The sequence below is a fragment of the Lissotriton vulgaris genome, chromosome 10 (assembly GCF_964263255.1).
Source record: "Lissotriton vulgaris chromosome 10, aLisVul1.2, whole genome shotgun sequence".
Lineage (NCBI taxonomy): Eukaryota > Metazoa > Chordata > Amphibia > Caudata > Salamandridae > Lissotriton > Lissotriton vulgaris.
The window spans coordinates 1,452,710-1,466,779 of NC_141698.1; the positions used below are offsets into that span (position 1 = coordinate 1,452,710).

General features: G+C 49.5%; 1 protein-coding gene across 1 annotated transcript in view; it reads left to right on the forward strand.

The window, feature by feature from the left end:
- SMC1A (structural maintenance of chromosomes 1A) overlaps positions 1 to 14,070 on the forward strand; it is a 182,958-nt gene that overhangs the window by 105,125 nt on the left and 63,763 nt on the right. The gene's annotated exons all lie outside the window — the stretch shown is intronic.

Sequence of the window (14,070 nt, forward strand, 5' to 3'; positions counted from 1 at the left end):
TCCAACTGACGTCACCGACTCCTATTTAGGCCTACGTCGGCGTGATGACATCAGTTCCCTTTTTTCCGCGTCGTCGAAGCTAACGGTTTCTTGGGATCTTCTGTGTTACGGATAGTTACTTTGTTACTATTGTGAACTTTTGTTCTGTACCTGCTTGGTTTTGCTGTCTTCCGTCAAGATGTCAACGAAGAAGACAGTATTTAAGCCATTCGATTCATGTGGGAGGATGATGTCCATCACCGATCCTCATCAAGAATGTCTATGGTGTCTGGGTTCGGATCACAACGTCAAGGATTGTCGATCCTGTTCAATAATGAACCCAAAGGCTCTTCAGGAACGGGAGGCGTAACTTCTAGTTGCTAAAATGAAGGGTAAGGACGCCAAGAGGATTTAGAGGTCAAGATCGAGACGTTCGAGGTCGAAGTCGAGGTCCCGATAGAGGTCGACGTCGAAGTCTGCTTCGGGTCATGCTTCTGGTTCATCTACAGTGAAGCACAAGAGAAAGAAGCACAGTTCGAGACACCATTCCGGCAGGGAGTCTGACTCGAAAAATGTTATCTTCTCGAAGACATCATAAGGACACGATTTCTCCCTCTCCAGTTCGTACTCCTAAAGGTGAGGCAACACCTTTACAGTCTCGGGTGCCTACACCGGCATCGAATCCGTCTCCGGTATCGAATCCGTCTTCGATGCATGAAGAAGTTCCTCAGGGATCGACGACTCCGGTACGACGTCCCAAAGAACAAGAGGAACAGGAGGAGTCTAATCCGGTGCAGCTTCCTCGGGACCAGCTGCTAGGCTCTTACCCTCAGTTTCCTGGTCCTGGTCAGGACCAATCGCATTTTCTTAACGCTATGTATGGCGTTTATGCAAGAGCAATGTTCCCCTCTGGTGCACCTGCTGGTCCCATGGGTCCATTGGCTTATAATCTGGGTGTGCCTCAGGCATATGCTCCGGCTCCTTTTCTGCCGTTTATGCCGACGCCGACTCCACCATGGCATCTCTCGGCGCCACCGATGAAAGACCACTCCTTCTTGGCCAATCCGGGGCGATCAATATAACTTGGGCCCGGTCTTGACGTATCTTCCTCAGAACCTGAGGAATCAAGGGTATGGGAGAAATGGTGTAGAGGAGTTGCGAGCCCCAACTCAACTGAAACGCTTCCCCCCCCCCCAAGGCTCCCTGCATTGGATACTGGAGGCTGCAGAATGACGGGCAGTGAGCATTCTCTTGAGTGGCAAACAGGTCCACCTGAGGCATTCCCCATGTCCGAAAGACATGACTAACTCCGGCCAGATGATTTGCCACTAGACAAATCTGATGACACTGCGACCCCACTCCTCCCTGATTGTTGACATACCACATCGCGGTGGTGTTGTCCGTCAGGACTTGAACCGACCGACCACGAAGGGAGGGGAGGAAAGCCTTGAGTGCCAGACGTATTGCCCGCAATTCCAAAAGGTTGATTTGTTTTGTTCTAGTCACCTGTGACCAGTCCTTCGCCTTTCCATGTGGGAAGCGGAGATTACATGTATACCCTGATCTGCATGTGTAGAGGAAGTGAGTGGAGCGTGTGTGATACATGTAGCCGTGCCCCCACCGGAATCTATGTTGTATGTTCCACATCCAAGTGGTATCTACTATGAAGAGTGTGAGCAGGTTCAGCTAGCCGATTTGAATTACAAGGCTCCTAATGGACTTTCCAGGAATCCTGTGTAGGGGGGGTCATACTCTTGGGTGTCTGATCTCTGGCAGGTGGTGTTAGTTTCTCCTTTCCTGGCCTGTTGTTCACATAAAGGGAATCAAAGCCATAAAGGTCATCAAAGATTTCTCTACTTTATTGTACATTGATTCTTGTATAGCGTACTACTCACCCGCAAGGGTCTCAAGGCGCTTGTACGAATACCGCTGTGGAACCCATCCTGGCTTTCCCTGTGAGGCGTCCACTCCTGGGCACCCCCAAGGTGGAGGCCAGGCATCCTTAGCGTTGTGGGGGCCATTGTGGAGATTAAGCAAGCTATTGCCCAGAGTTTCAGAGTGGAACTCCATGATTGAAATAAGCACCGAGGCGAGAATTATCAGGTCCGTGGAATTTTGAGCCCAAGACCCGCGGAGGCGGGGAATTGAACCCTGGTCCCGGGCTCGACCTCTGCATCAGGGTCTGCCGCTCTAACCATTGAGTATTTGTGTATTCACTGCCAACTTCCATTGCAAGGTTTGGGACCAGAAACCTGGGCTTTTTGACCAGCACTGTCAGGAGAGGCTGCCTGGACCCTGTGTTGCAGGAGAAGGCTGACCGACTGCTCAGGAGCGGCATTGGAGGTGCCGTTGCTAGACGGTGACCCAGCTCAGGAGCGAGGCTGTGAAAGAACCGATGCGAGAGAAGCTGAAGGTGTCCGTTGCGGCACCAGTGAAGGACAACTCTGAGTGTGAGACCCGGGAGTCCCTGTAGTGTGTCTGTAGTACTAGCCGATTGTGTCTCCCTGTGGTGGAGGGTAGTTCTGTTGCGAGACCTGAGATTTAAGAACCCACGAGGCATTGAGAGAAGCCAGATTAGTCCGCAATCCCCACAAATCAGCAGGACTGCCAGAAGGTTCTCTCATTGACAGAGAGGCCTGCGTCAAGATCTAAGCACTTGCTTGTGGGTGGAACCAAGCTTCTTAGCATGGTGGGTTTTGTGTCTGTCCCAAGAAAGACCCATTGTCTCAAAATCTGCCAAGCTGCAAACCTCACCATGGCCTTCTCGACTGGTGCTGGCGCTTCCTCTGCTTACCTGTAGCACCACGCCACCCCTGCATAGCTATCGCTCACTCACTAGTTGGCTGGGCCAGAGTGAGGCTCCTGCCCTCTCTGCTTGGTGGCCCTGTGGTGCACACCACATCCATGGCAACACGGCCTGTGCCGAACCATCAGAAAATACTCAGAAGCTGCCTGCCTTACTGAACAAATGAACTGGTAACCAAAGGTACCGTATACCGCACAAAAACCCAGAGAGGAGGCGCAAAGTCCATGGTAACAGAGTGGGGAGAATCAACCGGTCTGAACCAGTACTGCGTCGGTCACCTGACAAAGACTTCTGAACCCATAGACTTATTGTTATCTGTGACACAAGTAGTATCTTATTAGTATGTCCGACAGGAGCAGCATAAGCTGTCTCCCTCTCTAATTGATGAAGGTTGATATTAATGCTCTAAATAATTTGCTGCTCATGAAATATTATGTAGAGTATTGGTTTGTCTATAAGTTGAACAAAGTAACTTATCCAGTATTATGGGTATCTTTCATAGATTCACATGCCTGAATCATTCCCCGTCGTCGGGGTGGGAGTCCCCGGTATATAAAAAGAGTAATGTCATAAAGACATATACATAGCAATAGGCCAGAGGCCTCTCATTAGTAACATATCCATGTCCTTTTGTAAAAAGGACCAAACTTTGGCCAAGAGCCAATCCGGTATCACCACCCTCTAGAACCTTCCTGGAAGGAGTCCTAGTCCCTCAGATTTTCTACCGCACGTTGTGCTAAGGGAGTCTCCTGTGAGCTCTGCTCAGTTTCTTTGTATTTCTGGATTTATTTCCACTTATTTGTCTCAGAATTATAATTCTGTGTGGGATCTAACGTTTAGCCATGGCTGATGCTCCAAAAAGGGCAGTCTAAACCGTCGTCGTCAAAATCATCGATGTTGACGAAAGCCTCCTCATCGTCGACGAAATCGTCATCCGCGATGAAGGCCCCATCTTCGACGACAAGTTCGTCGATGAAGTCATAGTCGTCGACACCAGCATCGACAAGAGACCGTCGACGACGACACCAGCGTCGACGAAGCCGTCCACGAAGCAACCATCGTCGACGACGTTGTCATCGAAGAAGACACCGTCGACGACGGAGTCAGAGTTGACTGTCAACGTTCTCCCGTCGACGACCGCTCCATTGACGGGTTCGACGACGGTAGGATCGCCTCCATTGAAGTGCACCTATACGCACTTCAGGGTGACTAGGCGTACTCTTACGCCGGAGTTGACCTCTCCAAGCAGGGTTCAACCATTCCCCCCTGCTCATCTTCTGGATAATGAGGACTCTGATGAGGGCTCTATGTTCCAACAAGCGACAAGCCCATCTGAACTACGAGCAAAACTTCCCGAAAGCTCAGATTATGAGGAACAAGGACAGGATAATTTGGAGTACCAGGAGGAATTCCAACCTCCACTGCCTCCTCAACAGCCTATGGTGTGTCTCCCAGCTTCTATAGTGACAGACCTACAGTTTCTCATTGCGGACTACAAACAGAGGTTCCCGTCCACTGCTCCGCCTCCGCCAGTGGTGACACCGCCACCTAGGCCTCGGCCTACTCCTTTAGTCTTTCGACCAGATCAGGCTCCTTCGCGTCCTCTGCCATCCTCTGATGAGGAATACGTAGAAGAGGAGCAACAACGTGAGGAAGGGGAGCTCAAGGACACACAAGACAAATGGGATGAGTATGTGATTCCAGGTCCAGCATCGCCTGTATAGACACAAGCGGATACACCCCGGAAGACATTGGGGGATTCCACAACATCCTAGAGAGAGCGGCGTTGCGCTTCAAACTCAAAGTAACGTCAACACCACAGGATTGCTTCCTTTATGATTTTAAAGAGCCATTCCAAAAGGCGGTACGGGCCATTCCCATCATTGATTACATCCGGGAACAAGGGGAGAAAATAATGCAAAACCTTTCAACTCTGGCTCCAGTGCTGCCCAGACTGGATAAAAAATATAAAGCTCCTGACACGGCCCCAGCTTGCCTTATTGGCCATCCAAAGCCGGACTCTGTGATCACCCAGGCAGCGCAACGCAGGTCAAAAAATCCTTCGGCTGCATTGGCTGTGCCGCCAGATCAGGAGGGTCGAAAGCTAGACAACATAGGGAAGAGGTTTTCGTCCATGTCAGCTTTAACGGTGCATGCAGCAAACTCTTAAGCACTGTTGGGACGTTACAACCGTCAAATGTGGGCAGATATCGCTCCATACTTGGATTCGCTTCAAGAGGAGCAGAAAGAGGCGAAGAAGATTCTCCTTGAAGGCGAACATTCCGCTTCGGAGATGATTGATGTGGCGATGGATATCGCATCCACGGGGTTCCGGCAGCTGGCGGAAGCTGCAGTCCTGAGGCGCCAAGGTTGGCTTAAGGCAACATCTTTCCGGCCTGAAATTCAGACCAAGGTATTGGACATGCCGTATGACGGTCAGCTTCTTTTTGGACAACACATCGATGAGATGCTACAGGGTATCAAGAAAGATACTGATACCGCAAGAGCTCTAGGTACTCCAATACAAGAATCCTTCCTTTCGGGGCTCCAGAGGAAGAGGGCAGTCCTCTAGAGGCACCTATCAGGGGTACAAATCCACGTACGGCTCAAGCCAACAATACAAACCCCAGTACCAGCAAAGGCAGCAGCAAAACCAGTCGTCCTACAACAAGTCTTCCTTTCGCGGACGAGGGGGAAAGGACGCAGGCAGAAGGCAATGACTTTATTCTGCCACAGGTCTCCAGTTTCTCTCCACCTTTCAAAGTTGGCAGGAGAATTTCATCCTTCCTTCACAATTGGCGACATATTACAACGGATCAGTGGGTCCTCCAACTTGTTCAATTCGGACACTCTCTAGAGTGTGTGGAAACTCCTCCTCAAAAGCCACCAATCCTAATGCGGCACAAAAATCTGCAACTGCTGCAATTGGTACTCTCCCTCATGCTCAAAAAAGGAGCGATAGAAAGAGTCCCCCGGAATCAGAAAGGCAAGGGATTCTACTCCCGATTCTTCCTAATTCGAAAGAAGGAGAAAAAATTGAGACCTATATTGGATTTGAGAAACCTCAACCAATACCTCAAACAGTCATTCCGTATGGTGTAAATCCAGGAGGTGCTGCAACTCCTCAATGCGAATGACTTTATGGTGTCTTTAGACCTTCAAGACGCATATTTTCATATACCAATCCACAGGAACCACAAACTATTTCTCACGTTCGAGGTGGCGGGCAAGCACTACCAGTTTCGAGTATTGCCTTTTGGCCTAAAGTCGGCACCATGCATTTTTACCAAATGTCTATCTCCAGTAGCAGCATACCTCCGCCAAACCCATCACCAGGTCTTCCCGTACTTAGACGACTGGCTCGTCAAGGCACCTACTTTCGCAGGCGTGACCAAGTCCTCCAACGCCGGTCTTCAGCTCTTCAATGGTCTGGGCCTTACTCTCAACGAGGAAAAATCCGTCCTTCAGCCGTCCCAGTGTCTCACTTTCCTCTGAGCTGTCCTAGATCGTGCTCAGAGAAAGGCTTTCCCTTCACAGGAACGTCAAGTGAAACTAAGGACCTTGGCCGCCCGGATTCAATCCAAAAAGTCCATCACCGTGCGCCTGTACAAGTCCTTGTTAGGGATGATGTCCTCGAACATCCTGTTGGTCCCACACTGCTGTCTTCGTTTGCGTCCACTTCAGGAGGCGCTATCAGCTCAGTGGATTCAATGCAGGGGATCCTTCAACGTCATCCGGTTAACTCCTACCATGGTCCAGGCTCTGAGCTGGTTGCTTCATCCACAAAATCTACAGCGGGGCCTTTTGTTCATATTTCCAATCTCGCCACATGTGATCACTACAGATGCATCTTTGGAAGGTTGGGGGGCGTTCCTTCAGGACCTTCAAATCAAAGGGCAGTGGACCCTGGCAGAGAAGCAACTGCACATAAACCTCCTCGAGTTAAGGGCAGTTTACCTGGCATTAAAAGCGTTCCTGCCCAGGATCAGAGATTCCCCAGTGCTTGTGAGAACAGACAACACCACCACAATGCACTATCTGAACAAACAAGGGGGAACACGCTCTCTGTCGTTGTCTCAAGAATCTCAAAACATTTGGAAATGGCTTCTTCAGCACAACATTTCCCTTCGGGCGGAGTACGTCCCAGGGACGGACAATGTCCTGGCGAACTCTCTGAGCAGGCAACGTTCCGTGTGCCACGAGTTGGAGCTGGATCATCAACTTCTCAACTCTGTATTCGCCCAATGGGGCAGGCCTCATCTGGATCTGTTTGCAACACAGCACAACGCAAAATGCCAACATTACGCAAGCTAGCATCCCCAGAAGGGATCACTGAGGAATGCATTTTCGATCGGATGGTGCAACATCTTTGCGTACGCATTTCTCCTGATTCCCAGGGTCCTCCGGAAACTGAAGGGCAGAGTATTGCACCCTGATCTTAATAGCACCAGCGTGGCCGCGCCAACACTGGTTTACAGAGCTTCATCTCCTGTCGCTGGAACCTCCAATTCTAGTCAAGCCTTGCCCGACTCTCCTTACAATGAACCACGGGCAAGTCCAGCATCCGGATCCAGCATCTCTCAGATTGTCGGCTTGGCTCCTGAGTTCAGAGAGTTTCAACACCTAGACATTCCTCAAGAATGCAGGGCAGTCTTAGCCCGGGCTCGGGCGGACAGTACCAACAAGACGTACTCTCTAAAGTGGAAAAGATTCTGTGTATGTTGTAAAGAAAATATGATACACCCCTCTTCGAGGCATGTGGACTGCTGAATTCATATCTTGTGCATAGATCGCCGACTAGTGTTGGGTCTGGATGATTGCACTTGTTGTCCTGGAAGAGTTTTCGAAGTATCACGAGATAGGTGACTCCTCCCTTGGACTACAGTGCGCATGGGCATCCTCTCCATCCTCAGATTATTTTTTTCCGCCATTGGGGTCGGATGCAAACTCCTATACTCCAACTTCGGAAGCGAAAACAAAACTTTTCTAAAGGCCAAAAGGCCTTCGGTTCGACGGTATTGTTCTCGATCGGTACCTCTTTACTCAATCCAGCCTTCCATCTCCAAGTGGTCGTCGACGCGGGCCGTTGGGCCTTTTCGACGCCACGTGAGCCGACCATCGATGGAAAGAAGCCCATTTAAAAGGTGCCCGCAATGCCACGCCAAGTTCCCACTACTGATAAGCACTCAGTATGCAACAAGTGCCTTTCCCCAGACCATAAAGAGGAAAGCTGTCCAGCCTGTGTACAGTTTCGATCCAAGAAAACTATTCGGAACCGACGTGCAGCCAGGCAAGAAATGCAGTGACAGGCACCAGACCCGGACAACATCTTCGATGACAACCAGGAACTACAAGAGGCGCCGGACTTGGACCTAGAGATAGTCACCGTAGAGGACTACTCGGACTCCGATGACGAGATCCCGCCGGGGCAAATCGGGAGTACCCTGCTCCTGACACCATCTATCCCAATAACAACGGCTCCGGTCAAGGCATCGGCAAAAGGCCTTAGTCAAGATCATAAAGTTTCAATTGCCCCCCCATCCGGCTCGGCTCCGAAACCTTCAGAAACCCCAGGGCCCAGTAACATCTTCCCGAAAAAGGTTCCAGAGCCAAAGAAGGTCGCCGACCTGAAGGGCGTCGATCCGAAAGCGGCCGTACAGTCAAAGAGCGTCGAGCCGAAAAAGACTGTCGACCCCAAGAAGGCCGCACAGCCCAAAACTGTCGAGCCGAAACACGTTGTCGACCAGAACAAGGCCACGCAACCCAAGGGTGCCGAACCAAAGAAGGTCGCCGACCCGAACAAGCCTTTGGCACCGAAAAACGTCGACCCAACAAAAGGCGCCGTACCGAAGCACGCATCCAAGCCAGAACGTCCTCTTGGACCGAAAACACTGGATCCGAAGACGCCAGTCGATCCAAAAAGGACAATCGACTCCGGGAAAGACGCTCAGCCGAAAAAACTAAAAACTCCAGTCGATACCAACAAAAACATGGCCTCGGGAGATACGACTTCTCCGAAGAAGCCTACGGAGCACAAAAAACACGTCGACCTGAAAGACAGTCGACCCGAAAAAAGGCCCTGAGCCAAAAAAGCTGGTTCCTAAACCTAAAGTAGTCTACAAACCAAAGCCTAAGGTTCAACCCAGGACTGTTGAGGAAGAACTCTTCCACCCAGATCCCTCAGACAACCAAGCAAAACATTTTATTGATCCACAGACTGTTAAAGTTACCATCCTGCATAGGAAAAAGAGGCCTTTGGACTTTGAACCTCAATCCCCCATTCCAGTGAAGAAAATTGACTCCGGGACTTCTCCTTCTAGACCCTTCATTCCTTTTCAACCTATTATACCTAATACTCCTTTCAATCCTTCTATTCCTTACTCTCCCTCTCATCACGGGGACGACGAGGGTAACATAGGGGATGAACCACAGCCTGAATATGACTTCCCACAGAACACTGACCCTCGGGAACCATGGGTAGAGCCAACTGACCCCTAAAACACCCATCCCATCCCCGACATGTCCTCTTATCCTACTAAACGGTCTCCTACTGAAGACACAGTAGTTTTTAATCAGCTCATAGAAAGGGCTGCACAGTTCCACAACGTGGATTTGCATAATGACCCAGTTGAAGAAGACTTCTTGTTTGACACCTTCCCTACATCTGAAAAAAGTGTCAAAACACTTACCATGTTAAAGGGAGTTCTGAAACATGCACCTGACATATTTAAGCACACAGCCAGGGCAGAGGTAATCAACCCCAGAATAGAGAAAAAGTATAGGGCGGCCCCTACAGACCCTACTTGCATCAAAGGGCAGTTACCACTTGATTCACTGGTAGTGGCCAACGCACGTAAAAGGGCCAACTCCCAAACAACCGGGGAAGCACCTCCCCCAGACAAAGAGTCAAAGATACTAGAGGCATCAGGGGAAAGAGTAGCGGCACAAGCCTCCAACTCGTGGAGGATAGCTAATACACAAGCTCTACTGCCTCGGTACGACAGGGCACATTACGACCAGCTAGAGACCCTAATGTAACACCTACCTGAGCCTTTTAAAGCACAGCCCAAGATCTCATACAGGAGGGAAAATTCATAACAAACGCCTCCATCAAATGCGCGCTTGACGCAGCAGACACTGCAGCTAGGTCAATCAACACTAGCGTTCTACTCCGCAGACATGCATGGCTGCGTATTTCTGGTTTTAAAAATGAAGTGCAGTCCACTATCCTTAACCAGCCTGTTAACCAGGACTTTCTGTTTGGCCCTGCTGTCAACACCATTTTGGATAAAATGAAAAAGGACACAAACAGCAAAATCTATGGGGGCATTGCAATTTCAGCAACAAAGGGGCTCCTTTCGTCACTCCTCATATAGGGCAAACACACGAGGACATCCTCACAAACAACGGCTCGTATAAAGGTAAGTCACAAAGTTCCTTTGCTAAGAACACCACCAGAGGAGGCTATAGAGGTAACAATACCAAGGGAAGAGGACGTGGAGGCAATAACACCAGAGCCTCCACTGCCTCAAAACAGTGACTCTATCACACTACCTCCAGACCACCTAACACCGGTCGGAGGCAGACTACAACAGTTCCTACCCGTCTGGAACACAATTACCACAGACAGGTGGGTGAGAGAAATTATCCAGTATGGCTACTGCCTAGAACTGACTTCTACACCACCAAACATACCACCAAGACATCGTCCAATGTCCAGAGAACACATCACCCTGTTACAACAAGAGGTGAACTGCATGCTAGAAAAGGGGGCCATAGAGCAAGTCCCTTTCCAACAGCAAGGGAGGGGAGTGTACTCCCTATATTTCATTATTCCAAAGGACGGCTCTCTCAGGCCAATATTGGACCTCAGATCCCTAAATCAATACATACTGTTGGAGCACTTTCATATGATCACATTACAACAAGTGCTCCAGTTGCTACAACAGGGGGATTTCCTAGCGACACTGGACCTCAAAGATGCGTATTTCCACATATCCATCCAGCCCACAGAAAATACCTCCGGTTCACAATAGTAGGTCAACACTACCAATTCAAGGTTTTGCCCTTCGGGGTTACCACGGCTCCAAGAGTGTTTCCAAAATGCTTAGCGACCGTGGCAGCACATCTCAGGAGGCAGCACGTCCTTGTGTACCCTTACCTGGACGATTGCCTTGTACAAGCAAAATCGTACCAACAATGCGCACAACACACGTCTCAAACAATCCAGCTGTTACACAGCTTGGGATTCTCAATCAACTACACAAAATCACATCTGCAACCATCCCACATAGAGCAGTACCTGGGAGCCACCATAAACACCTCAGTGGCAAAGGCGTATCCAAACCCAGCAAGGATAGCCAGTATGCAGACACTCATTCGAAAATTCCTGCCACAACACTCTTTCCCAGCTCAAGTCTTTATGCAGCTCATAGGCATGATGGCCTCCTGCATATTCATTGTCCCCCATGCCAGACCACAAATGCGCCCATTACAGGAATGCCTAGCACGGCAATGGAACCAGGCTCAAGGACAACTAAAAGACCTAGTGTTGGTAGACAGTCGCACTCACAACTCTCTGCAGTGGTGGAACCCACAAAACCTTTCCAAGGGGCGACTGTTCCAAGAGCCGGTTCCACAACTAGTACTCACAGCGGACGCATCCCTGACAGGCTGGGGAGCCCATCTCCTTCAATACACGGTACAGGGGCTCTGGACAAACCAGCAGAAAAGGCTGCATATCAACCAACTAGAGTTGCTAGCGATATTCCTAGCCCTGAAAGCATTTCAAAACTACTTGTACAGCAAGACGGTGTTGATCCGGACTATATCCATAAACAAGGGGGAACGCACTCTCCACAGCTGTCCCATCTGGCACAGAGCATCTGGAAGTGGGCGATTCCAAAAAACATTTTTCTCCTAACAGAACACCTCCCAGGGAAGGACAACCAAGTTGCCGACCTGCTCAGCAGGCACAGCCAGCAATTACACGAATGGGAGATTCACCCCCAAGTCCTCCAACCATTCTTCGAGGAGTGGGGTCACCCAAAAATAGACCTGTTCGCCACAAAAGAAAACTCCAAATACCAATACTTTGCCGCCAGGTTCCCACATCCATTGTCACAGGGCAATGCGATATGGATGAACTGGTCAGGCAGATTTCCGTACGCTTTTCCCCCAGCACCTCTGATCCCGCTGGTGGCATGCAAACTGTGGCAACACTCCCTCCCACTGATCCTAGTTGCTCCCACATGGGCGAGACAACCTTGGTACACAACGTTCCTAGAACTCTCAGTAGTTCCCCATCAAAGACTACACCTTGCGCCTCATCTTCTAACTCGGAACCATGGAGAAACCAGACACCCCGATCCCAACCAAATGAACCTAGCGATCTGGCTCCTGAGGTCTTAGAGTTTGGATATCTTCACTTGCCCCCAGATTGCATGAATATCATTAACACCTTGGCTGCTATGGGTTTTCCCGCTGGGTGCTGAACTCTTTGAGATCCCATTGTTCATGACAAAGCCAGCTCGTCCTAAGCACAGGGCAGGTAACACCCATGACGAGCTGGCTTTGTCATCAGCACTGAAGGGGTTAAGAAGGCAAGAAGACCAACCACATGAGCGTGCTATGCAGCTAAATGGAAAAGATTTGTTATTTACTGCAACAATAACCAAATCAATCCATTAGACGCATCAATACAAAACATAATATGTTACCTGCTGCACCTACAAAGATGTAACTTAGCATACTCTTCAATACGGCTACACCTTGCTGCCATTGCAGCATACCTTCAAAACAGACAACACCTTTCACTGTTTAGAATACCAGCAATCAAAGCTTTCATGGAGGGTCTAAAAAGGGTGATTCCTCCTAGGACCCCCCCTTCCCCAGTCTGGAATCTCAATATAGTGCTTACCAGACTCATGGGCCCTCCTTTCGAACCTTTACATTCTTGCGAACTACAATTCATGCCTAAGGTTGTATCCAATTTCCATATCAACCAATCAATAGAACTGCCAGTGTTCTTCCAGAATCCACAGTCACTAGCTGAGAGAGCCCTGCACACACTAGACGTAAAGAGAGCTCTACTCTACTATGTGGACAGAACTAAATCCTTTCGTAAAACAAAGCAACTGTTTGTTGTCTTTGCACCACAGCACAACGGGAATCCAATTTCAAAGTCAGGAATAGCCAGATGGATAGTTAAATGCTTTCACATATGCTATCAAAAGGCAAAACGCACTTTAACCATCCCCCAAGAGCACACTCCACAAGGAAAATGGGGGCATCCATGGCTTTCCTAGGAAATATTCATCTTGAAGACATATGTAGAGCAGCCACATGGACTACCATACACACCTTCACAAAACACTACTGTGTAGACGTGCAAGCAAAACAGCAAGCTGATGTAGGCCAGGCTGTCCTCAAAACTCTTTTTCAAACTGCTCCAGCTGGCACAGGTGGCCACCGCTAGAGGAGATACTACTGTACAGTCTATGCACAAGATATGAATTCAGCAGCCCATATGCCTCGAACGGAATATGCTACTTACTAGTATGCATCTGTTCTTGGCATGTAGGGCTGCTGACATTCATATTTCCCCTTCCTCCCGGTGCCTGTAGCAGCTGCAGCATTATCTCTGGCATGGCCATCTCTTACTTTACTATCTCCATCTCTGCCACAATGGCGAAAAACAATCTCAGGATGGAGAAGATGCCCATGCACACTGTAGTCCAGAGGAGGAGCCACCTATCTCGTGATACTTGGAAGACACTTCCAGGACAACAAGGTGCAATCATGCGGACCCAACACTAGGCGGCGATCTATGCTAAGATATGAATGTCAACAGCCCTACATGCCAAGAACAGATGCATACTGGTAAGTAGCATATTCCTTTCATCAACACCTACACAAATTCTACCTTACCTGCTCCATTTGGCGCACTCAGGATTGGCCCATGCTTCTATTAAGGTCCACCTGGCGGCAATATCTCGCTTCAGGCGTTCGTCATCTGGTACTTCCCTCTGGTCCAATAGACTGGTTAAGCAATTTTTAAAAGGCCTGTTCAGGAAATTTCCCTCCGGTGCGAGCTTTACCACCCACCTGGCAATTAAACATTGTACTTGCTCAACTGATGAAACATCCCTTTGAGCCAATACACAGACCCGACATCAAATACCTGTCTTGGAAAACCGCTCTCTTGGTAGCGCTCACATCAGCAAGGCGTGTAAGTGAGCTGCAAGCCTTCTCTATTCAGGATCCTTTCTTGCAATTCAAACAGG